Here is a 24,780-nt window from a genome sequence, read left to right as displayed (position 1 = left end):
CAGGACTGTTACCGTGGCATATTTATTAGGAATTAAAAGAGGTACTGAGGAGAGGAAACTTGTTTGCACAAGTGTGAAGGCCCAGAGGTTGAATCCACAGAACCCAAGGAAAAGCCAGGCATGGCAACATACATCTGGCATCTTAGTGTTCCTATGGCGAGGTAGGCGGCAGAACCGGGGGATTACTGGGAAGCGCACAGCACAGGTCAGCCCAGCCAGTCCAGTGTATGCATCGGCAAACAAAGAGACTCTGCCTCACACAAAGTGAAAGGTAAAGACAGACATCTGATTTCATGGGCAGTAGCAGGCAAGTAGCACATGGTGGGGGGGAGGGGCATTAAAGGGACTCGAGGGAATGAGGTGGAGAGCTCAGGGTGAAATATACACAGTTTGCTGCGCTGTGCTCTGCTTGCCTGGGGACCACAGCCCGGATGTTCTCTCCACTCTTCCTCCATGTTCCGTGTGCTTGAAACATGACTAGCTGTTCTGCATCCTGTCTCTATGAGCTCCCAGGGCTGGTGTGGGGAATCGGGACCCACATGAAGCGATTATATTGCACACCTATTCACGTTCCTATCCTTCTGGCTTGCGTTGGAGAGATGGAGGAGGAAGGAGAGAAGGGAGAGGAGGCGGGAGGAAGAAGGAGAGAGTGGGAGAGAGAGAGAAGAAAACAAGAATATACATGTGTGGGTATTCTGATTTATGATGCATCCTAAGTGGACATCAGTAAGTCAGTAAATATATATATATATATATATATATATATATATATATATATATATATATATATTTATTTATATATACACACACACACACACACACACACACATGTTGGAGATACAGACCGAAAAAGCTAGTTCTGAAGGACAGGCAGGAGAAAGAGGAGACCCAATTCTTGGGCTGGTCACCCCACAGACTCCACTAACATGATAAAATCCTTTGGTAGTTCTTTTATTTCTTCATGTTTCTACAACTATATTTTTAAGCAGGGGGCTGATCTTTGTAAAACTCTTACAAATGTTTTGTTCCCCCAACTGTAAAAAAATTACTGTGTAAATACCAGCCTAGTCCTCCACTTGTAAGAGAGGCAGCATTTTGGCTAATTTTGTGCTTCAAGAATTTTTGTTACAATGCTAAGCAGGACCTGCCTTCGCATACCACGAAAACTCTCCATATTTTCACCGTGATTTTTGCCATTTCAAAAACAATTACAACAAGGTCTCTTGGAGAGCTGTTAAAGAAATGCCTGATGGTCCTTACCCAACCCCTCAGCTGTGTTCCCTGGCTTCAGCCTTGACCCCCATTTGAGCCTACTCAAAGGAAGTCCCTGAAAGGCAGAGGTGAGCCATGCTGGGCTCCTGCTGCATGGTGGTAGCAAGAACAGAATGAGAGGCATCACTCTGGAACTGCTCACGCTGCTTGGGAATAGTGTTCAATAAAGAAGAAGTTGATTTGGGGCCACTCGGCCCAGAATGAAAACCCGACATGCAGTCACTGGTCTGGATTTAGAAAACTGAGTTGTTCCCCAGAGGGTAGGCTGTTAATGAGTGTTTTAAAGGACAAGCTTTAGGTAGCCTGAGGGAGTGGGAAAGGACCCAAGTTTGGAGGGTTTTGGAAACAAATGGGACTGACTAAGAAGAGGACAGTACACCCTTTCTGAAAAAAAAATGTCCTTGGTCACAGAAGGGATGTGAGGGCCACCGGCTTACTCAAAGGTCAGCTCTTATGGCCACATGGACATTGGAAGTGGGCTGAAACCACAGTGGAGGGGCTGACCCCTAGCAAGTCAGACCCCTTGAGTTTGATCCACGGAACCTACAGAATCAACAAATACATATGTGTCATCCCAGCACCTCTACACACACATGGGCAGTGAAGGCAGAACATTTTTTAGATGCTCTTGGGGCAGCTAACCCGGGGTACACAGCCCAGTACCAGAAATAAGGCAAAAGACTGCCTCAGCATGGTGGAAGGCAAGAACCAGCTCTCCAAAGTTTCCGCTAACTGCCGCACAGGTACCTTGGCGTGCATACACTTGCCTGAATTCACATACACATACAAGTAAAAACATTTGTTTTTAAAAACAGTTCTAAGACAAGATGACATGAAGGCTTATATTCCTTTTCTTCTAGAAATGAAGGTCAGAAAACCTTGTTATAAAAAGGAATTTTTAGCTGGGCACACACACATGTAATACCAACACTTGGAAAGCTGAGGCAGGAGGATCATGAGTTTGAGTCCAGCCTGGACTATAAGGTGAGAAACTACCTTAAAAAAATATAATAAAAAACCCCCAAAAGTAATTTTTCTGGCTTGTATGACAATGATCAACACACACTCTCTAAATTGATGTGTGGCTTGCCGGAATTTAAAAGATCATTGTTAACACCTTATTGAGCGATTGATCGATTGATACAGGGTCTTACTATATAGCTCTTACTCTCCTGGAACTCATTATGTAGACCAGGCTGGCCTTGAACTCACAGAGATCTGCCTGCCTCTGCCTTCCAAGCACTAGGATTAAAGGCCTGTACCACCAGGCCAGGCTTATTGTTAACTTCTAGAAGAATTCATCTTTCCAGCTCTCTCTCACTAAAGAGTCTATCTCTCTGGCTGCGTACCTTTTCCCCCCTAGCTCCCGGAGTCTTTAGCTCTAACTAATAAATTGTTTTTGAGAAGAACCACGAAGGTGTCATTGCAGACCTGGCTCTCCTAAGAAGTAGCTACTTACTATCAAGTATAACGGTAGACTGCATTCAGATTCCATCCATCATTTCATTTTACTTCCCCCTCTTGTTAATAGCTTAAATCAATACCTAAGCAAGGTGCCCAGTTCACACTTTTAACTATTTCTTCTGGATGTTAACATTCCTTAGGTCCAGGTGAGGCCAGCTTTGTTAATGCTAAATATTCAATAACGTGAGATGTTTTAGTCTACAAGCTGGACGTGAATCTAGTTAAAGGCACAGAACTGGAAAAACTATGGAGCAGTCCCTTGTAGCTCTTCCCCAAACATGCTAAGGTTCTGAGAGCCTTAGCCAAGTACCTTAAAAGACTTGTTCAACTTAGCACTATCTTGCGGAAAATCTGTCTGATGCTCCTTTAACAGCCTTGACTTTACCGGTATATAAAAGCTTCCTTTTCTGGAGTGTTGAGCAGCTCAGTGACAAACCTCAGCATTTTTGAGTTGTCGCTTTACCTGGATTCAGAAAGAATGAGTGAGCATGCAGCAAGGGGTGTGTATGTGTGTGTGTGTGTGTGTGTGTGTGTGTGTGTGCGTGTGTGTGAGGGCACAGTCTAAGTCAGTTTACCATTCAGGCATCAGCTACAAGCCCTAAGTTGGCTTTGACTCTTGACGTTTCTGGGGGACAGGAAGTCCTATTAGGCTCTACCAGGGCTCTCCCGTGATGCATCAGGCAAGCACTGTGACTCATCTCTCAAAATCCTGTTTTATAACACCAGCCTATGTTTTGTAACACACACACCAGAAGGAAATAAATAAATAAATGAATAAATAAATTAATAAATAAATAAATACGATCTAGAAACCAAACCCTAGCCTTCTTGCATCTGGCCGCTTGGGATCAAGATCTCATGACGTCAGAGTGACTCCTGGCTCCGGCGATAGGGACAGAGGCTCTGTCCTATTCCTTGGGAAGAATGTGAGCCTTTCTGTTGTCACACATTTCATGAAAACAGAAGCATTTTCAGACTTGTGTTTTCTTGGACACCTGCCTAGTGGCTGGAATCCATAAGGGCGTGTAATTGACAGGCATGTGAATCACTCGTAGAAATCCTGGCAGACACACCAGAAAGGAAGTTTATATATATATATATATATATATATATATATATATATATATATATATGATTTATTTATTTATTTATTCATTTACTTACTCATTTATTTATTTATTTATTTATCTATCTATCTATTTATTTATTTATTTATTTATTTATTTATTTATTTCAAAGCTGCCCACTCCTCCCCAAAAAGTTTAGGAGCCAATTCTTCCTGTTCATTGAAAAATAGCAATTGCCTTATATTTTGGCTCATTGGCTTCCCTTACAGACATGTATAAAAGCATCCTTGTAAATTGCACTGTCAGCACGTGTGGTAAAAAGAGGCTCCTTGCACAATGCCTGTGATACTCCATCAGGTGGGTGGGGTTAGACATACTGTCTGATGGTAGATTAGATGGCTCGCTTGATATTGTATGTGTGAGATTCCTCTTCCCAGAGTGGCACTCAGGGATTTTGCCCCCTTGAAAGGCTGCTGTGTTCCTAGGCCCTTGTGATGGTAATACCCAGGACAGACTGACCCAGCTGCCAGGACCATCCAGAACAACTTGGGAATCCCTTTCCCAGGGCCTCTGTCACTGGCAGTTCCAAAAAGAATGGCCAGGGGATTTTCCCAGGGAGAGGCTGTTAGAACCATGATGCTTTCAGCCCAGGGAAAGTATCCTACAACCCATGGATTCTCTCGGAATAAAGGAAAGAGCCATCTGAATGAACACTGCTATCACCCGAGAGCGTCCTTTCCCTTTGCCAGGCAGAGGCATGGAAACGCAACACTGGAGGCTCACAGGTGGTTTTATCCCGCTTAAATCAGTCCTGATTCCATCTGAACACTAGAGGTTCAGACATTGACATTTTAGCACCCGTGAAACTGGAAGCCTTCGTCCCTGACCTGGACGGCATCTGAGGCTTCTAGTCCGTGGGGAAATAGGCATATTTTGGACTAAGGAAATCACAGGGATACCTAAAAACAAAACAAAACAAAAAACCAACCAAACAAACAAAACAAAAACAAACAAACAGGTTCCGGCTGTAGAATGTGGTGTTTGTGGGGCTGGTGAGATGGCTCAGCAGGTACAAAAGACCTTTGCTTGCTACAAAAGGCTGAGGACCCATGTTTGATCCTCCAACCCACGTGGAAGGTGAGAACCGATGCCTGAAAGTTATCCCTGACCACTCCCAACGATGAATACAGTTTTAGAGTCGTAACGGGAAGGTTGGGGGAAGTGTCTTTGAATCCTATGGAAAGAGAAACACTCCATTAGATAATACTCTACGAAGGCAGCGTGGTTTCTTTTCTCGCTGTGGGGTCCCCATTCTCAGGAGTCGAAGTCAGGCGTCATCAGATTTCAGGCTACGTCAGAATCCGGCGGCACAGAACTAAGGTTCACTATGACTTTGCCACTAATTATGGCTGAGAAGCTTGCTCAACAAGACAAGTAAGGGACATGACCAGTAGCTCTCAATGGCTCCCGTCTGACAGTCACGGCTGCTCTCACGGTTCTGGCTTCATTTATGAGAACAGCTAAACGAAGGAGCTAGACCCTCACAAGCCACTGAGCAGAGAGACTGTGCCCACATGTGGGGTCTGCAAAAATCCTTTGGCATCTGAATCACAGAACAGCAGTGGACAGACAGACGGACAGAAACGTGCAGCATGTGTGGCTAGTTCTTTATAGTCATTCTTTGTTCCTCTGTGAATCCATTTTACATGAGCCCCAATCATCGGGCATGTGTTATTAATTTTTTATAATTGAGGAAAATGTGTTAACACGCCGGAATGTCCATGTGTGGAGAAGGAAAACATTTTATGGGATTGTACATATATGATTTATAATGCATACACCCAGTACCAGAGATCCTAATGGAAAACACTTATTCCACAGGAAAAAAATCTTAAATTCAGCATTTTTGATTTGGGTATGCTGCTATTCTGAGGCCATGCGTTTACTGCATTCATTTAAGTCTTAGCTAAGCCAGTAAAATGGGAGTCATCTTCACTAAAGAAAATACACTTTTTTTTTTCAGGCCCACTTTTGCCCTCTGTAATGTATGCCAACCAAGTCCCCACTCTCCCAGCAATCAGAGGGTTCATTACTTAGGGCACATGGCTGAGTTGTCCACCTGAGTTTTACCCTTAACTAAAGAGAGCTGCCCTTGCCGAGGTTTTGTGCTTCCCTGCGCACAGCTGACACCCATGAATGGCTGGTGCAGAGTGAAGGGTAAGCCCATCTTGCATTCATCTGGAACCATTCTGATCTCCCTCAGCACCCCCTTAATCTATGTTGTCACAGCACGGCAGCTGGGCCCTCCCACTGCTTCTTCTTCTCCGCACAGGCCCTGTTCCTAAGAACACACCCTCAAATTTCAGAGTCTCAGCATCTGTTCTCCAGGGAATTCCATGGAGGGCACACCCACTTATTTAAAGATGTTGGGAATCACGGTGCCATTTAGATGAGACCATGATAGGTCCTTGCTTGGTTCAGGCTGAGGCAGACCCGGCTCACCTTTGATGCCAGCAAAGTTGCTTTTAGGCAGTTTTGAAGCCTGGCACTGTAGAGCGGGCGGCAGGGACAGCCATCACACACAGCCCAAAGCTCTGCTGGCTCCGTTTGTGTTTTACTGTGTGCTAACTCCCTTCTAGAACTTTCTCATAACTGTGACTCTGGGATAGAATGATTGCCAACTCACTGACCACTAGAGTAGTTTAAGCCCTGGGAAAAAATGGTGAGAATGGGACCCACATGGGCCATTTTGTTTCTGAGAAATCTAACCTAAGAGAAACACACCAACATACTCTCAGGTAAAGTAATTTAGGGCAATAAAAAACATATTCTTCTAAGTGATACTGTCCCCGAGTGACTCCTGTAATGAAAACGAGAACATCTTCCCGTCTTTCAAATCACCCCAGTTATAGGCAGGATTAGGTAACTAACCCCCACAATCAGGGCATGGCAAGTACTTTCAGAGTTTATCCATCAGGGGTTGGCTTTGGGGAGTGGGGGTGCTGTGAAGGGGAGAGGTGGTGGTGGTGGTGGTGTGTGTGAGCATGATTTGAAAGCCAGCGTTTCCTATCCAGCCTTGAGATCCCTAGGTTGTGCTCCCTTCTGGAACACTCTTTACTCTGCTTGTGTGTCTCCCTGTGAAACTGTAGCAGACAGTGGGAATGACCTGGAAACCAGTCCTCTCACTGTGAGTTAGACTCCACCTGCGCAAGGAGAGGAAGGGATAAAGGAGGGTTCCACAGATGGTGACTACCCCAAATTCAACTTTGGAGCATCAGAAATCATGTTACTTCATTCTGCTCACCTTTCCCGCTAATAGCTGTCTAATGAGACAGGGGTTACTGCAAAGCTGAGAAAACCTGAATTTACATCTTCCACGAAGAGACTGGCTTTATGTGACACGCAAAAGAACCATTTATTCTCTTCTTACAATAACTGCAAAGTGCTTTTTGACCTTGGAAAGAAAAAAAAATCAGTGTTAAGAAAGAATTGGTTAGGTCATCGCCTAAGGAGGCATAAAAGGCCACCAGGAAATAAATTAAAATTAAAATAGATTCTTTTATTGGGTCACGTCTCATTCTCTCATTTATAAGCAAGGTTTCCACTCAAGGAATTGATACTGCAGGGGATAATTTGGTTCCTCTTGTTTTCTTGGTTCAAGAAAAAGTTATAAACAGAAATAGGAAGGGAAGCTACACAAGATACTTAAAGAATATTTTTAAAAGAATTCCAAAGAAGAATACACAGAAACTGCGGTACTATAAGGCCACTCACGAGGGGGACAATTTATCTTCTTCCACTTGGTATGTGTAGGTCTGTGCCCACGCGTGCGTGTTGTACATTTGACAAGCATGTGGGGGGGCATTGCAGTATATGTACATGTTGTGTTTGGGTGTATACTCCTTTGCACACGGGCAGAGTCTGGAAGAAGATATCAACTGTCTTGCTCTGTCACTTCCTACCTTATTCCCTCAAGACTCCAGGCTGACAGCCAAGCAAGCCGCAGTGATCCTCCTGTCTCTACCTCTCACGCTTTGGGATTACATACATGCCTGGCTTATTCACACGGGTGCTGGGATTTGAACTCAGATCCTTTTCCTGGCATCCCAGAGCCAGGAGCTCACCCACTGTGCCATTTCTCCATCCTTAACAATGGCTTTAAAAACACCAGTGTCTCCCAAATCAAGTTAGCTTGTGCATAAGCTACACCAGGCAGACAGAAGGATGCTTGCCAGCTATATGCTCTGACCTTGAATTCTTTCTAGAATTTACCCTGAAATTCAATTAAGTAATCTGGGGTTATCAGAACATCTACTTCAGAAATGGTTTAACATTTTCAGATCGCTTTTTCCTCAACAGACCAGACAAAGATAGACAATTTCCCCTGACAGAACATCCTACCTCCCATTCTTGTAAAGGCCAGCCAACTCTCTAAAAGGAAGCTTTCTCCTTCACATTGACACAGGTACTGATGGGAGCTGAGAATGTCGCTTTATCTTGCAAATCTGATCACTTTGTTACTAGAAACTTCTTACCACTAAGGAAAATAAATGTTGTCTAAGTAGTCAGCTCCCCCAAATAGTATTAGCAACAGCACAGTTTATCTTTAAAGAATTTTTAGATGCCTTTGAACCTCAGGACGAGAATCTGACCTCTCAATGATGAGACAGATACTGAAGGACACTTGGAAGCAATGAGCTCTAAGGCTGAAGTTTAACGAAGTCTTTGGGTGTCCCATTTGTTTCCAAAGGAAGAAAGCAGCATTTCCAGTAATATACCCATTATTTCTCATAGTTGGAAAGAGCTATCATTTTCTCTAAATATGTGGGGAAAGGGTCTTGTCATAAATTTGTTTGTGAATGCAGATTACACACTTAAAATATACTCTAATCTTCCTTTTTCCCCCCTTCCTTCCTTTTATCCCTCTTCCCTTCCTTCTTTCTTTCTCTCCTTCCAACCTTCCTTCCTTCTTCCCTCCCTCCCTCCCTCCCTCCCTCCCTTTCTTCCTCCCTTCCTTCTCTCCCTCCCTCTGGCCTATCCTTCCTACATATGCACGGTGAGTATGCCACAATGCACCTGTAGAGACATTGTTGCATGGCTTTCTGTTTGTTTTGTCACATGGTATCACTATGTAGTCTTGGCTGGCCTGGAGCTCACTATATAGACTGGGCTGGCTTTGAACTTAGAGAGATTGTCATTCTCTGCCTCTCAAATGTAGGATGAAAGGTGTGTGCTAGCATGCTTAGCCAGAATTTATTTTCTTTCTTTCTTTCTTTCTTTCTTTCTTTCTTTCTTTCTTTCTTTCTTTCTTTCTTTCTTTCTTTCCTTCCTTCCTTCCTTCCTTCCTTCCTTCCTTCTTTCTTTCTTTTTTTGCCTTTCTTCCTGTTTATCCTTACTGCGGAGAACGAGGCAGCAATTGCTAAAGGGAAGGATGGTTTGAAAGTACCTTGTCTCAGAAAAGAGAATTGAGCCAATTTGTGTTTTTTTCTTCTTGGAAAATTAATTGTATCGTGTGTATTTGAGGTTCCTAACACGGCTTTCTGGCGCTGTTCAAGAGTAAAATGGTTGCTACGTTGAGCAGTTACTTGAGGCTCATTCTCTGCTCAGTCATTCTGAGTGTAACCAGACAGGGCTGATCTCTGCAGTTGGAAGATGACCTTGGGTGCCTCTTGCTTTGGCGTTCTCCCCATGCATGCCCCACACATCTGGTGGTTGTCCTGTATGCACCCTACAAGCTGTGTCTCAACACCCTATGTAGATTTGCTGTCCGACAGGCTTACCTACCGTGAGGAGAATGTTCCAGGTAGAGTCTGCCACTAACAACTTCATATGGCTCCCCCCCCCCTTTTCTGTGCCACTTGTTGAGAATGCTTGGCCATTGGGAGGCCATGTCAGAGACAGATATGCCCATTGGTAAGCCCTGCCTATGACTCTTGATCATTCTTTTTGTTAAATAGATCAGCATACAGACAAAAGACAGGCTGATAGACGATGTGAGCACCCCAAACCCTTTGTCTCCTAAGTGACATATGTACAAAGTGCAGCTAACACAGAGTATGATGCTATTTTATATGCATGCTTTTGTATGTATGTGTGCATATTCATAGATTTGCAGGTACATGAGGCTAACCTTAGGCCTCATTCTTGGGGTGTTACATGAAACCCATTAAATAGGAGAGGCTGGCTGGATGGTGAGCCTCTATGACCTTCTTCCTAGTACTGGGAGTGCTGTACCAGCCCCATCTTGCCTTTACTATTGCTTGATTTTTCTTTTGATCATCCCTTATAGCAGGTAAGTGGTTAGTTAATAGGAGAAATCAGAGACCAAAGAGACAAGATCACCAGAAATCACTGTTATGGTTGAGCTGGGGCTGAATGACAGCCGGCATCTCTTAACCACTCTGCTCTCCTGGGGCCTGACAGTCTGGTTTCCACTGCAGACTAACATGTCCTCAATCGACGGAGATCAATTCGGTTCCCGCACTTGCCCGACAAGCTAAGGTACCAATAATGCCCTGCACAGTGTGTTAAGGGACATAATCAAGAGGAAAAGGACTCATGTCACTTAGACTCTGTCTCCTTAAAAATCAAGAGCATCCGTAGTAACGGAGACGTTTTAACAAGGAGGAAAACCCTAGACAGTTGTCTCTAGGTTCTTTGCTGCTGCTTCAAGGACAACCAGGAAAAGAACTGCTATTTGAGGCAACTTCATTATAAAATCATTTTTAATAAGCAATCTTAACAAAGAGAGGGAACGCTCTTGTGGAGAAGCCCTCCAGGGACCCACAGGCTGCCCAGTTAAGTTATTAGGAAGTTTCACACAAGGGACCAAACAGCTATTTCATTGGCCTCAGGGGACAGAGTTTAGTTTTTGCCTCATCTCTAGGGGCGCTGGTGTTATCCCATCTAAGTGCAGCATAGGGCTGGGAACATTTATGACAATGCCCCAACTTGACGGGGAAGGGAAATGGATTTTCAGTTTTGTCAACAAAAAGAAGACATGGTATAAGTGAGACAGGCAAATGAACTCAATACACCTGAAGGATGGACAGGCGGTGGCTGCATCTTGCTGGCACCTTACTATTCTTCAAGAGGAACAATAGACATCCATTTATTTTTATTTTTATTATCTGGAAAAGGAAGAAGTACCTACTGTAAGAGAAATAGTTTCTCCCAATTTTTCCAGTTGTTTGAGGGAAAGATTCTTCATGATGAAGAAGGGCTAACTCAGAGCAGCTTTCTTCATCTACCTAAGACATGAGGAAGAGTTGAAATTTGGAGTTCAAATTTTTATCAAGCTATTTGTAGCTGAGTTAAAAGGGCTGGAGAGCTTCCCGGCCTATCACAGGAGCCCTGGCCAATTAGCCCTGGGATGAAAGCAAGCAAGGAGAACCATTAGCCATGGAATTCAAAGTGCATATGTATTTTTTAAACTTCAGGGCTCATTCCATGCCTCTGATTTTAATGACATGGCAAGAACTGTTCTTACAATTAGACCTTCTATCCGTGGAGACAGAGCAAAGGGGACTGGCTCCTTCTCTACTGTCAGAATAGCCCTGTCATACTTCGGTTGAAATCTTTACTGCCCAGGAAGCATTCTGTTTATTTCGTCCATCACAGGAAAAGCCAGGCAAGAAGCTTCTATCTAAGAATCAGGGTTTTAACCAGGTTCAAGAAGGGGCTGATTCGAGAAATGTGTGATTCAGATGATGCTAAGTGACAAGGCAGGAAAACATTGTTTCCAGGCTGCTGCCTTTTCTCCTGCTCGCTCTAGCCCCTCGCCAGTCATGAGAGAAAGGAAACCTCCATGTCTTTCCATTATCCATTTCTTCCTTGGTATCAGGTGACTCCAGCCACATGGGTCCACATCATTGTCCCCAGAACCATGGACTGACCTGGTGATGATTTTAGATAGAGCTTGGATCATCACCTGTGAGCTGAGCCCACCCGGGGTTTAAACACAGTACGAAAACGCAGACTCGGTACCTGCATTTTCTTGCAGTACTTTTATTACAAAGCATCCCTCAAATCGGGGGAGGCAAAGGGTGCCGGGGGGATGGTCAGTCAGTAAAGCGCTGGCCTTGCAAAATCAAGGCCCGGAGCTCAGTCCTCACAAGTCACATGAAAAAGTCCTACATGGTGGCATGTACTCCCAGTCCTGGGGAGGCAGAGATAGACAAGTCCCTGGAGATCGCTGGCATATCAGCCTACTCGGCAAGTTCCAGGCAAACGAGGGAGTCTCAAAAATCCACATGGGTGGTGCTTGAGGGAAAAGGACCACGCCTACCCTCCGGCACGCACACGCACGCACACAATCTTCCAAAGGAGGTAAGCGATTGGAGACGGAGGGGAACGAAGCGAACTTTCTACGTAGGGCCTCATGTAGTTCTAGGCACAGATTAGGAATTCTGAGCACCTCCTTGCCTCCTACCCCTGTCTTCTTACAGGAACTGGCTTCCATCTGCTAGGTAGCCTGCATGCCTTTCTTAGGTTTTGGCACTGAATTTCAGGACTTTCCATCATAAATTCTCTTTTTCACCCCAAAGTAAAAAAAAAAAAAAAAAAAAAAAAAGATGTGTCTATTAACTTCCTTTGCTGAATCTATAATCTATCACGTTCTAGCAATTTCTGTTTTACAATTTATTTGCTTATTTATCAGCTGTTTGTGTGTTTGCTTGAGACAGGGTCTCACTAGGCACTACAGCCTGGCCTGGAACTCACAACCTTGTCCAGACTTGCTTCAAGCGGTTATATTTCCTTCTCTCAGCCTTCTAAGTTCTGGGATCGCGGGTATGTGTTACCATGCTTGGCTCAACTGTCTTTTAAATAATTACACTTGGCTGTTGACCAAGACATTAAAAGCTAGAATTAATGCTGAGGCAGTCAACACAGTAAAAGTTGAAAGGAGCCATATTTGCTTTATAGGAGAAACATTTGCCTAAAGATGGAAGGGGAACAAGGACAGAGCACTCCATTAGGAGCGGACAGTCCTTGGGCAGTCAAAGGAGAGAGGGGAATTCTCTTGGAAGTGAAAGCCTTAGCTGCATCAATGTGCAGATGTGGGCAGCAATTATAATCAAAGGTTAGTTAAAGTTTTAGGGTAATACAAAGCTTCAGTTAATATACAGTGGTGGCCTTCTTCACACTTCAATCTCTGATTTGCCTCCATTTTTTATTCCTTGCCTGTAGATACTACAGCTCAGATCAAATCCTAAATTCAGGTGGGATTAAGCACCAGCAAAACCTGGTTGCTACCTTTTAAAGAAGATTTATTTTACTTTTATTTTTGTGTCTGTGTGTCTGTGCATGCATGTGTTGCTGCCCACAGAGGCCAGAAGAGGGCATTTGATCTCTTGGAGCTTGAGTTACAGGTGGATAGGAGTTGCCCAGCATGGGTTTTGGCAACCGAACGCCAGTCCTCTGCAAGCACAGTCAGTGCTCTTGATCAGCAGGCCACCTCCCCAGCCCTCGAGCTGCTTATCTTTTAGATGGATTCCAGTCTCCAAGTATTCAGCCCTGCAATCCTGTTTGCTTGGTTGGGTGAGGCTTCAAGGAAACCACAAGGTGCTGAATCACACTGTCCACATGGACACTGAAAGTGAAGCATCAATGAGCAAGCTGAGCCAAAGAAATGAGTACTGTACATGGCATTGACAACAATGAAAGGCTTTTTTGCTTCAGCAGAAGATCAGTTCATGCCATCAGATATGCACATGGCTAGTGGTTGGGGCTTTGGTGCTCCTACAAGCTCAGGAACCCCAGAAAAGCTGTTCTTATCATGGGATCAGTTGAGTCATATGAACAGTAATATGGACTGCTCATCTCCTTCGCAGGATCAGGTTAGGATGTTAAAAAGATAAAACATGACCCTTTTAACACGAAGGCTGGATAGTTGCCAGCAGACCATTTGGTAAGATGAACGTTCCTATACAAAGGGAAAGACATTCTCATGTCTTGAAATAAGGAGGTTCTTCAAATGCAAAAGCCTATCTATGCACAAAATAGCTATAAGATAAAAACCCCTACCAGACCAAAACAGCAACAGCAATGAAATCAGTGTTCGCCCCTTACAAGATGGCTCAGTAGGTAAAGAAGATTGCTGCACAAGCCTAACAACTCGAGATCAATCCCCAGATCTTCAGAGGTGAATGGAGAGAAATTAGTGCACAAAATTGCCCTATGATGTCTCCGTGTATGCCATGGCACACACACATGTACACAGACATCACATGCATGCACATACACAATAACAATGGACAACTAAAATTTAAAATGATTTCAATAGTAAGATCTCAGAGAGTTGTAGCAGTAACTAGATTGTTCTTGGCTTTCTTTTTTTTTCCTGCTGTAGAGTAGGACAGCCCTCTAATGAAGGTTTTAGAGCTCTTTGCCTTTAATTCCTGTGACCTTGGGGCACGCCAGTGTCCATGGCTTAGTTTCCACCCGTGGAGCAGAAGTGTTGCACATCATGGCCATGGCCATGATGAAACACTGGATAATTTGTACAGCGCTCTCAAAAAAAGTTCTGCTCCCTCGATGAGGCAAAGCATGAGCCACTGTCCGGACTAAAGATGCCAGGGTGGCTCTCCCATGCACAGAAACCGGCATTCTCATCTGGTTCGGAGTCTGAGTTCTGCCCATGACCAGCTGGTGAGCGAACAAGTTTTCTGACCTGTTTAAGCTAAGTGATTCAGTCTTAGAATACATTTTCTGAGACTTCTGCAAGGGTGAAAGCCGATGGAGCTCATGAGAAGATGGGAAGCGGGAAAGACAGCATTAAATACAACGTAGAGTCTGAGAAGTGCCTGGTCCCTGGTGCACGCCACTGTTGGCTACAACTATGGGCACCTCTGCTCTTGCTCTGGTGTTGCTCTCCTTGTCGAATCAAAGGTAACAAAGACTTCTCCCCTGTCCGCTTTTCTCTTTCATACAGACCTCTGGTGTAGGTATTTGTGTAGGTATGTGTGAGCACATGTGTGAGGAGGCCCACGGTCAGTACCATAATAATAAGATGGTCTCTCCCCATCTTATTTTTTGAGACAGAATTTCTCGTTGGACCTGGAGATCACCAATTTGGTTAGACTGGCTGTCTAGGAAACTCCTAGACACTCTCCCATTTCTGCCTCTCCTCCGTTAGAACTATAGGTGTGCATTGCTGTACCTGATATTATTTATTTGTTTTTGTTTTTAACATATGGGTGCCTAGAATCTGAACTGAGGTTCTCATGCTTTCATGGGAAGCACTTTCTCAACTGGTCTTTCTCCACAGTCCCCCCCTCTATCTTAAAGTTCAGGCCAATTGTATAGGAGTTTATTATGTATGTAATAAATCTACCAATCACACACCAGTATATGGTAGGCCATATCGTTTTGTTTTCTCCAAGAATTTTAAAGAGTCCAGTTACTACCTTAACATATCCTTGGAACCTATGTTATGAGACAGTGTCCTAATTTGTTTTTTTGTCAATTTGAGACAAACTAGGGTCATCTAAGAAGGGGGAACTTTAATGGAGAGAATGCCTCCACTTCATTGGCCAATAGGTAAGCCTGTGGGACATATTCCTGATTAGTGATTGATGTGGGCAGGGCTGGGCCATTGTGGACAGTGTTATCCTGTGAGAGGTGGTCCTGGGGTATACAAAAAAGCAAGTTGAGCAAGCCACAGGGAGCAAGCCAGGAAGCCGCTTCATGGCTTCTGCTTCAAGTCTTGCCTTAGGTACCTTCCCTGACTTCCTTCACGGGTGAGTGTGATTGTGGGGCATAAACAAATAAAGCCTTTCTCCCCAAAGTTGTTTTGGTCATGGTGTTTATCAGAGCAACAGATAGCAAACTTGGACAGAAAGGGATGCAAATGCTTTCATTCTAAAGTCAGTCCATGACTCTGGAGTCTACTAATCAAGGAAAACCAGCACCTGGAGACTTAGGCGGGAAACCCTTAGTGGGTACAGCTCGGCACCAAGCATTTGATAACTGATAGAAAGACTAAACTTTCATCTTTTCTGTGGACTTCACAGGTCCTCATCCTGAAGTTGGGTTTTAAGGCTATGAAAACTGTCTGTTTTGGGAGAAAGCCCATGGCTGAGTACAGTCCATTTCTTTTTAATATGATGGACCACAGAACCACTTTGGAGGGTGTAGCTGTAGCTACACAGACTGAATATAAACAATGAAATCATTTCCAAACTCTATGCCAGATACTTGACCTCTTCTATCAAGTCACTCCTGAAGGGAGTGGGTAGGTATTATTCAGGGTGAGAGCGAAGTTGAGGTGAACAGGGATGGTTTCTAGGGTCCCAGGTGGAATCACCGCATTTATTTGGTTATCACCAGATGTTTGGATCACAGTATGAGAATCCTGTATGGAGGCCTAGTTCTTTTTTTTTTTTTTCTCCTACACTCCAGCTAAACTTGCTTCCTGGTTATGAGAGGAGGAATCTTCTGGAATGGATGTACCTGCTATTTGCATCTTAGGGTTTTTCCCTTTGCCTATGTGCCTCTGAGTTCATATTCTTACCTAAGCCCTGTCTCTTATTGTAGGAGTCCTTGGGGGTGAAGAACCTGCCAGCCTCGAGCAGGTAGCCCTGTAAATCATGAACATTTACCTTTTCGTTATGTCCCATTGTCATCAAGCTTTATGTCTGGGAAGCTAACAGTGCTAGCAAATGAACCATCAAGTTACTTTATGGGCATAAACTTAAGGGTTTGTTTTTTATTTTATTTTTTGTCAGTGAGCCAAGTGATGAGCATGGAGGCCTACTAAAAGAAGGCTTATGTCTGTCTTGCTGTCCTAATGAAACACCCTGCCAGCAACTGAAAAAATAATTATTGTGAGTCAGTTGGGTTGTCAAGGCAACCTGCGAGCTCCGTTACCAGAGCACCCTCCAAGAATGGTGCCCGGCTTTCTTTGGACTGTGAGTGAGCCTCAAGTTGGATGTTGCTGAGAGTCTACACTCAAAAGGGTGGCTTTCAGCAAAGGAAAACAAATAGAAAATAGGCTTTTCCTGGTTCTTGGTTCTCCTGAGTAGATGGTAACGATTGTGACAAATTGTTGTGTTTACTTTGTGGGATTCACAAAGACCCAAGGAGAAAGGCCTGAGACCGCAAAACTCATTTTCTTCAAGTCAAATTCAAAGCCCCGTCCCGTCCCTGGGGCTAAAAAGGGAACACAGGCTCGTAGAGTAAGGTCAGTGATTAGGAGGCCCTGCTGCTCTTGCTGAGGGCCCGGGCACCTAGGAGCGGCATCCACCCACATGGCAGCTCACAGATATCTTTATCTCCAGTCCTGGGGGATCCGAAGCCATCTTCTGACCATTTTGGACACAAGGGATGCAGGTGGTGCATATACATACATACACGCAGGCAAAACACTCAAACATAATTCGAAGAAATGCGAATACGTTAATCTGTTCTATTTTAAATGAATGCATGAAACCCCTTTAAAGGTATATACGGAAATATTCAGATTTGTGCTAAAATATTTTGACTGCTGGGAATCGGAATCTCTTTATAAATAATACAGTGCTTTAATTATTTACTTTAGGTGTTAGCCTGTTACAACCAAACGTTAAAAAAAAGATGCACTAACTTATCTGTTAGTGGCAATTTATGTTAATACGAAGATATTTGGGAATATTTGGATACAATATTTCTGTTGGTGTTTTGGGGAGAGGCCGTATGGAAAGTTGACAAATGAACTTGCGATTAAAGAGTCACGCTTTCTGACTGCTCACTACTGAGTCACTTGTACTTCTGGACTCTGTGTGTAAATGAAGGAGGCAGGGCAGGCTTGGACTAGAAGAATCAGAAATACAACTGAAGATGACGACAGGAAGCCATGGCAGTGCTCAGATATCCACCCATTCCCAGGGCCTTCTACTGGCCTCTGGGCCTGCCTTGTGGTGGCCGAATCTTAATTCCATTTGGTGACAACAACTGGACAGGGCGGTCTGCTGCAAGTTTTCTTTTTGATTTTCCTTTATGTGTATGGGCATGTTTTTCTTTGTGTGTGCCTCTGGCAAGCGAATGCAGGTAGCTAGAGTCCAGAAGAGGGTGTTGGATCCCCTAGATTTAAAGGTACTAGTGTGTCACCCAGTATAGATGCCGGGAACCAAACTTGGGTCCTCTGGAAGAGCAGGGCAGCCAATGTTCTTAACCACTGAGCCATCCCTCTAGTCCTCCTTCCCGCCGCAGGTTTTTCAGCTCCACGTTTGTCCTTGTGTAACGTTTTATTAAATACTGAACTGTCCAAGCAGAATCTGATTAGGAAGTCAGGGGTGGATGACCAGCTGTCCTTGACAATTATAAAACCCAAACGGCTCTTGATTTCAAGAAGAGGAAAAGATATCGTCCACCCGGTTTTATTTCATCAGGAAAAATAAACTAAAGTAAAACAAAACCAGAACACTGCTGTGGAAGAAGAAAGTGAAAGCGCTCTTCCAAGCATCCAAGCAGCTCCGTGTGCTATGTGATCACCATAAAGATGGAATTGAAACTCCACACCACAGTGTGAAATTGATCTGATCTGTCCCTATCCCACAAGTAAAGATGCCTTTTCATGTTCACCCTCTACAGGCTAATAGCAGCATTTCTTATCAACAACTGAAAAAACATTACAGACGAAAGAATTTCTAAACTAATTTGGGCACGATGACTTAGCACGGGAAACCGCCAAGCTTTAATTCTCTTCCCCCCCTTTCTCCGCCAAGTAGAGTCAAAACACTTAGGCATCCTCTCACGCTGGGGGACCTGAGTTCTCTGAGGACTATGCTGGTGGGTGGCTTGCAGGCTGGTAAGCTCATGTCCTTTCATGAAAGTTATGGCTCAGTTTGTCCCAAAACATGGTGTGTGTGTGTGTGTGTGTGTGTGTGTGTGTACATGCTCATGTGCATCTGAGTGTGGCAGTGACTCAGGTTTGCTTTCTAGCTCTTGCACCTGTGAGAGTGCACATATGATCTGACACACTGCTCTGATAATACATTTGGCAACTATACCTACTAATTTGTAAGTAGATTTGAACAATCCCTTCTGGAGGGCAGTTGGGAAGCTCAGACTGAAACCACTAATTCAGAGTGACTCTAGTTGTCAGCCATCGTACAGTCAAGGCTTGACCAAGAGTTCCAGAACCCTGGCTAAAAGTGAAAATTTTGAGCCAGTACAGAAATGACTTCATAGACTTCACTGGTAGTGAGACTTCGTGAAGAACAGATGTCAAGAGGATTTAAGAGGAGCTGAAATTTAATGTCTTTAAAAAAAGAGAAAACTATGAAGCACATTAGGATGGTTCCATTTTCAAGGAAAATTTGATGGACTGTAAGGAAGAAATCATTTAGGTGATGGCTATTAGAGAAAGAACTGATTGATTTTCTTTTCTTGCACGCATTGTGGGCCCTGTAGAGACACTAAGACCGGAAACATTAAGGGCTATCTGTCAAGTTGGGTGTGTTCCAGCGGCACAGAGGATTTCCACACTCACACAGTTCAAAGGGTTAAATTTCTCTGGACACTCGCTGTCTCGGTGCTGTTCCTTCCAACTTGTCACAGGGATATTTTATTCTGGAAGTATCATCTTACCCTACCCCAAACATTCCGACAGCATTTGACCTAAATCTTTCTGTTAAGGACTTTACGAGCTTTGAGTTTTTCTACAGGTACTTCATGCCTGATGTCTTCCAGGGCGTCCAAACCTGCAAGCCCCAGGCCTCACACAGCCCAAGGTGGCTATAAATGAGCCCCAATACAAAACCACAAACGTACCTAAAACACTAGGATAATAACTTGATTAAATTGCAAGGTTTGTGAGCATGAACTTTGTAGATGACAGTGCTGTGTGCCGGTGTCAGAAGGTTGGACACCCCAGATTGATCTTCAAGGTTAGAGATAATCTGCTATTCTGGCTACATCCTTTAAGGTTGACAGAGATGAAATTCTACAAGGTTTTGCGGAAAGGTCTACCTGGTTAAATTTCCTGCCATTAAAGTATTATTTTCCCCCTCTCCAGTCACCATTCTTATGCTTGTTCCCTAAATTCCTCCATGAATTTCTAAAAACACCTGTAAATGATCTTCAGTGATGGCAATAACATGTAGATGTTATAGAATATGTCTTATAGAATAACAGTGTCTGTGGTCTCTACCATCCGTTATCTCATCGGTTGAGGTATTCTCTTCTTATCTAATGGAGCTGAACTGGGTCCTTTCGTCTGCTTGTCTGAGAGCCAATTCACAATGCAAGCTGTAGCTTTCTGTGTATTGCTAGATGGCCAGGAGTCCACACCCCAAACCACCACAAACAGTAGGGCACAATCAGCAGCCCCTGCTTGGGAGAGGCCCAGGACGGAGCTAGCAGAAAGACTGGATTACTTACCACCTCTAGAGTGGGTCCCTCCAGGCCAGGGACGAGCTCATGGGCAAGGCTGTGCAAGGAAGCTCTCTGTACCATGCCTGCCCTGCGGATATACAGAGGACTTCAGTGGCCTTCGCTGTCAATCTCTCAGTCAGCATGAGCTCAATTATGCACCGACAACAGCAAGAACAACAAGAACAACGACAGAACAACCCCAAAAAACTAAGGATCACAGACTACCCTGATTGAGGGGGACGGGGACAGCGACTGCCAATGTGGAGGTGCCATCCTGACCATACATCGTCTAGCTTGGGCTGGACCTTTCATGGTACTTCAAACAAGCGTTCCATGGAGACCCATGGGAGCCACATGGAGGATTTGCAAGACTGGACCCTAAATGTCAGGCAGCTTCTCATTGTAAGGTATTTCTTTTACTTTTAAAAATAAACATTTTAATTTCTTATATGTCTCTTTTCTATAAATACAGAAAGACAGACAGACAAATCCAAGAGCAGATTTTGAGAGTCATCTGAGGCACAAGCGAAACTATTTTGATGTTACATAGATATTGCTTCCCCCACCACCAAATGATATACGTGAAATTAAAAAAAAATGTAAAAAGTTGCATGAAGAAAAATGTGGGGCTAGATCCTTGTCCTTCCTCTGTCGTGCCAAAAATAGCTCCAATGCTCGCCTTAGGAAGATGCCCGAACACATCTCATAGGTAGCACGTATCTCTGGCCTAAAATACTCATCAGATTCTGAAGACTCCATTCATTCAAGGCCTAAGTAATACGCTGGTCAATGACAGTGAAGGTTGACTGTTTGCATCAGTGACACAGTGTTTCATCCTGAAGTTCAAGGTTCAGCCAAACATCACTGCTCCGACTGCAGATCACAGCACCTTACACTGATGTGCGTTGGTCTAGGGTGGAGTTTGAGTGAGGCAATGGACGAAGGCGATTGACCCTGAGAAGTGGGATGAATTCAGAGCACAGACCCAGCACACAGTTCCACACCAAACCATCAACGCCAGTTACCAGGGCCCCCACGAGCCATGCCGTGGTTGTTCGACAGCGCCTCTATCCCCCTCAGTATCTCTGCTCTCCACAGACATAAGAACAAAACAACCTCATCTGTGAGCTAGTGGGAAGGAGAAGGAGAGAGAAGCTTAAAAGAAATCAGGGTTTTCTAGAAACTCTTCTAAGAAGGATCCAGAATAAGAGGTGAGCAGTAAGTAATTGATCCTCCTGGCTAGGTTTTGTGGCGTCTCTAAAGATTCGTGGCTCAGAAAACCAGAATTCATCAGCTTATGCCTGACCTCTCTCATCAACACACAGTACAAACAGGTGGAGATGTGCCAAACCCGACCACTACAGGTTGAAAGTATGACCACTATTGACCATGGAAACATTGGCTTATGTTCGAAGGGCCACAGCAGCCAGACATATGCGGATTCCAACTCTTCAGAAAACTTGGGACAGAAACAAAATGCACTACTTACATGTGTGTGTCTTCTTCGTCACTGAGATACCTGAAAGAGATGAGACAGAGACAAAGGTCAAGAAAGGGTCCTGCGAGGGTCTCTGTTGTCACACATCATGCAGTGTGTGCTTGAAACATGTCACCTTTGGCTGGTGACAGAGAGCTGGGATTGGTCACAAGACATGCCCCAAAGCCTTGAACTGTAAGCGGCAGGGACCCTGAGCTCACCCACTCTCTTATTAACTAACCACATGGCTAACAGCCCAGTCAGCACAGCGCTTGCCTTTCAAACATAAGGGCTCAGCCCCCCCCAGACTCCATCTTTAAAAATAGTTAGGCATGTTGAAGCGTGGCTTCAATCCCTTTGCTGAGGAGGTAGAAGAAAGCATACCACGTTCCTGGAGCTCACTAGGCAGCCAAGCCTAACTGGTGAACTCCCCGCCAGTGCGTGCGTGACTCTGTCTTCAAAACAAAAGTGGATGGCCCGAAACTCTACCTGAGGTTGACCTCTGACCTCTACACACATGTGCATATACACGGACCTGTACAGACACATGCACCCTTACTCACATATGCATGCATGCACACATAAAGCCTTATTGTTAAAATGGGAGGGATCATGCTAATAGGCTGGCAGAAGACACAGAAGAGCAAGGACAAACCACTCTGACAAGGGCTGTAGAGTGATTAATTTGGCAGAGGCATTGATTCTGAATTTCCTTTGTAATGAATGTGTTCCTTCCTGTTCACTCAAAGCAGAGCTTTTTATGAAGAAAACACACACACACACACACACACACACACACACACACACACACACGTCACGTATGTGTCATTCCCATAGGGGAACGACGGTTAACACTACAGAGAGCTCCGATATGTTTGGTGGGAGCATGGAGGATGCATGAGTCAGCACCCTACCCTGGATGTTCCCAAGATGATTAATGGGTGACAGGTGACAAGTAGGAGTAAGTATCAGCTGGTGAGTGGCACCTGACAGAGTGGACGGCCGTAAGCTTCGATGCAAGTGGTCCTAACTCTGCTTCAGAGCTTCAAAGCTTTGAACATCTCATGCCTCATTCTTAGGACACATTCTCAGGGCTAAACAGGCTCAAACCAATCAAACTGTTGAAAACATTTAACTCGTGACTAAGAACAGTGGTAAACCTTGATTTTTTTTTCCTTCCAACTTATTAAGAGAACTGTTTAACCCTCCTCTGGAAAGTAAAAGTCTCTGGAAAATTTGGCACCCTGCATCAGGCGTATTACTTAACTATGGAACACATCGTTCGGGAAGGAGATCTGTTATGAAAACCCTTGGTAGACATTAAGGGGGAAAAAAGTTTCAAAGTTGTGAGCCAAGACCAAAATCACACACTTGCTTCTCCAAAGTTTTCCGAAGGCCTTATTTAAGGAAGCTGAAATTACATAGCCCCGCTCAAATCTGTGCCCCTGCCCCCTTTATTGAGGAAAACTAGACTATTGTTTTTCATTGTGTTTACTTTGGCTTTGCAAAGTGAAGTGAGAACCTTCTCTGAAGACCTCTGAAGGCTCTCCAAGGAGCTGAAAAAGTGTTCTACAAGTTTCAGAAGGCCCATTTATCCCAGGAAAGCCCCTTTCCCCCCTATCAGCAGCAGTGAGCAGATCTTAAAATCCAAATACGATCTGTGACTCTAGCTCGTGACACCAGCACCAATAAATTGATACATTAGTGCCTTTTCAGCATTACCGGAGACGAGAGCGTACTTTCCTTAGGAGATGGCGCCTTCTGTAAAATCACTTTGAAGGGAAAGTGCTTAGCCTGCCACTCCTGATTATTCAGCCCCTGACACACAATTGGATTGAACGCAACCCCAGACAGACCCATCTATATTCGCTGAGTGTGGAACTATTTTTTTCCTGACACTCGAAGGCCCTGATGAAAATCCCACCGCTTTGGGTTTTCTACTTAAAGTTATTATTCAGCGTGGTACCGTGTTTTCATCAAATTTTTTTCATGATGATTACACTCGTAATAGATTTCGAGTCTCTTTCCAGGAAAGCTGCCTGATCTGGGAGGTTATAGTAGCAGGCCAGGAGCAGAAACTTATCTGTCTCTTGAGAGAACGCACGTCTTCACCTTCAGAACGGCTCAAACCCTTGGTCTTGTAGTTTTGTGATGCCACCAGTTAGCATACTATATTGTCAAATGGAGGGTATGCCACTCTTGGGGCTGCTAAGGGCAGCACAGGAAATACAGAACGCTAGGTTGTGCTTGAACTTTCACTATTAACTCGCTTCTCTCTCATTTATATTTTACTGAGCATTGTATGCTCTGTCTGGCAACTCCCGTCTATATAAATATAATCCTAAATTAATATTGTCATTTACCACGAAGACATGTTAACCAATCAAATGGAGAAGAGCATGAGACACACTCCCTCTCAAAAACACTAGGTTTTCTTCATTTTTTTTTTTTTTTTTTAGGGCCTGAGTCATATTTACGGCACTCTAACTGGGGATATCACACTTTTTGTTTTTACCAAGGAACTATTTTTGAAGACAGAATTCTGTTCCCCTAGAAAGTGCGAGCAAGGGCAATGGTGTACATGCACGAACGATAAATTCAGTGGGGTAATTAGAGAGTTTATGACACTCCCTTTGTCCTCCCCATCTGAAAAAAAAATAATCACCTTGATGCTGCAGACAGCTTAAATCTGTCCCCATTCTTTCTCTACGGGACTTGTGATGCTTTGTATTTGAGACTCAGATGATCTCTGTATTTCACAGACAGAGAAACCAAAGCCCAGGGAAACTTAATTAGCATATTTAAAGTTTCTCTACGGAAGTGAATGCTTGATGGGAAATAGTGCCCAAGGCAAGTCTTTAAGGCCCCTGGTGTAGATAGTACCTCTAAAAAGCTAAGAAGGGGTCTAATCCCTCAAATATGCCTCTTAGAAGTGAGCTGTGTAAATAATTTAAGCCCATGGAAAGAGTATTTAAGCCCTGTCCCCAGCCCATAGCATATTCAAACCAAGCATCAGTTCAGGTTTGGGGGAGAGAGTCAAACACATAAAGCATCTTCATTCCCACCAACAAGAAGACAAACTTAGAATATTCTAGAAAAAAGGGAACATTCCGCAGGGACTGCACCTGCCCTTATTGCCCTTGT

The 24,780-nt window shown here is 44.2% G+C and overlaps 1 protein-coding gene across 1 annotated transcript in view; it reads right to left on the bottom strand.

Annotated features, from left to right (window-relative positions):
* Positions 1 to 21,669, bottom strand: part of Rora (RAR related orphan receptor A) — a 119,130-nt gene extending 97,461 nt beyond the window's left edge. The window contains exon 1 of the mRNA XM_055597907.1: positions 21,649 to 21,669. The gene's annotated coding sequence lies outside the window, so the exon portion shown is untranslated. The remainder of the gene's footprint in view (positions 1 to 21,648) is intronic.
* Between the last annotated feature and the right edge of the window lie 3,111 nt (positions 21,670 to 24,780).

The sequence above is a fragment of the Psammomys obesus genome, unplaced genomic scaffold (genome assembly GCF_907164565.1).
Source record: "Psammomys obesus unplaced genomic scaffold, mPsaObe1.curated_primary_1811, whole genome shotgun sequence".
Lineage (NCBI taxonomy): Eukaryota > Metazoa > Chordata > Mammalia > Rodentia > Muridae > Psammomys > Psammomys obesus.
This window is presented reverse-complemented; position numbering and strand designations above follow the sequence as displayed.